Source organism: Streptopelia decaocto, assembly GCF_964273445.1.
Source record: "Streptopelia decaocto genome assembly, chromosome: 3".
Classification (NCBI taxonomy): Eukaryota; Metazoa; Chordata; class Aves; order Columbiformes; family Columbidae; genus Streptopelia; species Streptopelia decaocto.
This window is the reverse complement of record NC_138656.1, coordinates 41,121,295-41,125,488: the sequence shown is the minus strand read 5'-3', so window position 1 is coordinate 41,125,488 and position 4,194 is coordinate 41,121,295.

Sequence of the window (4,194 nt, the reverse complement as noted above, 5' to 3'; positions counted from 1 at the left end):
GGCTGCCTAATACATAGCTTAATGGCCAAACACATTACATGGCTTTTAGAGCAGGGATCTGATGCTGTGCCTCCTGTCTTGCTTTGTTACTGTTTTTTAGAAATGAGTGAGAGAGGGTCTCCCTTTTTTTGTCCCTTTCTCCCCAGCCCAGTTCCTATATTTCTTCCCAAAAGTGAGAAGGGAATATGTGACTCTTCCCAGACTGAGGAAAAAGAACTGAGATGCTGGGATGCTTGTTTTTATCTCATTTGAGTAAAATTGCAAGGAATTAGATCAGTTGCTCACAAATTTCATTTCTCATAAATGGACAGTGTTTACCATGTCCAAAACTACATTTCATTTTTCAGCTTTACTACAACTTTTCCTAGGCTATTCAAAGGCATTATTAGTGCTATATGCAGTTTTTCAGAAGGTAAATCAGTTATCAAAACATACATGTAAGTTATGAGGAGGGTAAAAGTGGGTGGATATCTGCTCATTAATTCAGTGCTGAAAGAAATAAAAATGATATAAAAGCAAATATCATATTAAAATGTTACTCTTTACCAGCTAAGAGGAAAATATTTTCATATGTGTATATTGTCTACATAAGTTCTGGTGTACTTCATTAAAACAAGTATCTTCTATAAATCAAAAAACTAAACTTGTCTGAGATTCCAGCTACACAATTTCAATATTTATGAAGCTCTGACGTAGAATTAGAAGTAGACTGTCCTTGCTGAACATATAAATAATAGATTCTGAGCCAAACCTGTTTCAACAGTGTTAGTTATATTCAAAACTATTGGCTACATTCGAGCTGATCAAAAATGCATTTAATATATAACACTTAGGAAACTGTATCTCATGCTCTTGTCATATGCCTTTGCATAGCCAAGGAAATCCAAATATCATTCGTAATAATATTATATGCTGATGCTGGTGGGGGAGGCTATTTAATTTAATCATTTAATTTTTTCTTTTCCCCACACAGGATCATGTGTTTAGTAGCAAAGCTGGTGATAGTAAGTTTTTCAGACATCTAAAGATCTACAGTTTTTTAAACAGTCAGGTTTTTAGGCTTCTTTTCAAATACAGATAAACAGAATTACATTATATAAATAATGAGAAAAAAATCTGACTTTTTATTGATCTCAGGTGAAAATAAATTGTTTAGTCTGATGGAATTTTGTGAGCTAGAGGAATTACTTAGGCTGGGAGATACTGTACAAAAACCTGTTTATCTTTAATACCCATTATTTCAATCTGAATTTTTTTCTGTGTAATCAGTTGCTCATACAATACAACTTTTTATGCAGACAGACATGTCTCCCTGTTTTATTTGGTCTTTGAACTGATGGATTGTCTCTGATTTGGTGGATATCTCTGATATGATTCAAGGAAGTTACAGAAGGGAAGGATGCTGAGTAGTGGGTGATTGCATATCAGTTTTGAAAATAATGACTTTTTATAAAACTTTAATTGCAGTGAAAGTATTTCTATTTGAAACACCCTTAGTAGACAACAAAATGTCCATTGTTCTAATGTCTGAACTTTAAAATGGATTTTGAAAAGTTTTAGATCATGCAGTAAAGAACCACAAAGGGCATTTCAGGAAAGAAGAAAATGCATCCTATTTCTCTACCAAAGAGCACACAGGAAAGGGACTTACAAGTACAGTAAGCAGCATATAAGTGTGTTTACAAAGTGAGGCATAAGAAAAATCAGAGGCTTTTTTAAACAATAAAATCAATTAAAACCAAAATGCTGAATACTGGTTTTCAATCAACACACTGTTTCATAGATGAATGCAGAGTAGAGACACCAATTTCCATAAGTTTTGATGACTGAATTATCTATCCTTTTAAAACAATGATTTTTATTTATTTTTTTTGGGGGGGCAGGAATCTGTTGGTATGGTTTAACAGCAGGGATTCTTTTGAATGAATTGCCTATAAAGGCAGTGATCTCTGCTTCATTTTTATACAATATAGCATGTCAGAGAGAGAAAAATAGGCATAAAAAATAAATAATAAGATTAAGTTTGAGAATTGATCCCTTTTTCTTTCTAATGATGGACATAGGTATTTTACTATTAGGTAAACACTGAATTTGAACTTCTGAGATTTTGAGTTTTGGAGGTATCTTTGTTGACCTGTCTTAGGTATCCTTTTGCTCTGCTCCATAGCATGATATATGAGGTTTGAACTTTATTTTTTTTCTTCCGTTAGAATTCTGTGGCATTTTGAGATCTAATTTCTCTGATTTTCTTTGCATAGTTTTGTCTGAAGTAATAACGGCTAAAATACATGAAGTCTTGAGTCTTAGTCTTTATGTCTGTCTTCTTTTTTTCTCTAAGTCTTACTAAAGTGGAGTAACTCTTCTAATGGCCTCCTTGTTTGTTTCAAATAATCTTTATTTATACTTCTCTCTTTCTGTTTGATTTTAATATTAGTGTTTCCTCCATGTTTATGTCTCTGTATAAGATCCATCTTCTTCTAATAGTATGAGTTTCTAATAATAAGATTTTTGTGCTCCACACCCCTTGATTTTACTGTACTTATCTCTGTCTTTTTGATGACATAATCCACTTTAATACATAACAACTTTATGTACTTTAAAAAAGATTTATATTCCAGCATAAATCTACATGCCCATGCAACCTAATTTATTACTCTAGTTTATCTTGTGGTTTTTGCCTTGCTTTCTTGTCTCCATCCCTCCAATTAAAACTGTCTGTGGTTTGTTTCAGGAAAGAGTTATAAGGGTGATCCAGGGAAAACTCTTTATTTAGCCCTGAGATTTATTAGACAATCCCAGCAGTCATTAAGGAAAAACAATTTGCTGTGTTCTTTTACAGGCTGGTCAAAACCAAAGTAATAAAAAATTCATCATCCAAACTTGTTCTTTGGTTTAGAAGACACTTAGCATTGAAAGAAGTGGAAATATATTTCAGTCCAAGAACATTCAAATACTGTTCTTGCTACAGAGGAAGTCTTGATTATATATGTACCATTTGTGCCCAGCAATGTACCTTCCTGAAGATGCCTTTCGAAGCCAGGGCTTCACAGGACCACACATCAGCCTATGAGTCCTAGTAAGTGATCAGACTCACACCTGTGTCTTTGGAGAAAGGTGAAACAAGAGGCAGCTGCTAGAAGTCAGAGAAACCAAACGAAATTAAAAATTAAAAGTCTAATCCACATGAGTATTTAAACCCTGGAATTAATATGCAAGATGCTGACAGACTCTTTTTATCAGTCACCTTTTAAACATGTAATTGTCTTCACCACAGAGAATGATATTAATATGTAGAGGAGGTAATATTAAAGAGAACAGATGAGATCAGAATTTGTGAAACCTCTTTTATCCATGAGGACCGTTGTATTCCAGTTGAAGCATCAAGTATCCATGCCTCAGGAGTTATGTAATATCATTAATCCATTTAAGTGGCATGTGGACTAAAAAAGTCAAAATATTCTAACCTAAGTTACTCCAAAATTCTTACCAACTTAAAATGCATGAATCACCAGCATATATAAACAATGCACTCTCACCCTCATCCTGCACAATGCTGGGAGCTTTCATGTAAACAGAAAAGGGACTAGAGCCCTTCTGTAAAGTCCCCATACCCCTTTAGGGACTCTCTGGCTGCAGCCTGCCATGAAACGAATAGCTGGAGGACTGGCCCCAGTGGCTTTTCCATCACCCTCCAGGGAAAGGTAAGACCTTCCCACCCATGTGTCCTTTGAAAAAGACAGGGCTAGTATTAGACTGTTACAGTTGGAAGAAGTATGTAATTTCTTAGAATTATTATTAGAAGCACAAGTGAGATACGAATTTTGAGTACCACAGCAACTTTTCCAGACATTTAAAAATAATTATTGTGAGTCTTTATTGGGGCAACTTTTTTCTTTTTTTAAATTATCAAAAGAAATTTTGTTAGTAATCAATTTCTTTAGTAAACAAGGTTCATTACCACTGCAAAGTTTCAATCTGTCAAGATGTTTTTTAAAAGTATTTTGTCACAAACTATAAATCCCTGATAAACTTTATAATATTAAATGGTATTGTGAAATACATCACCTTTCTAGACAATATGTATAAGGAACAGACTCTCATATTTTAGAGTGAAAACAGCATTCCAAATAAAGCTGTAATATTTTTCCCTTTCCTGATGAATATAACAGTAAGTACAAGCTGCACTGTCTGATT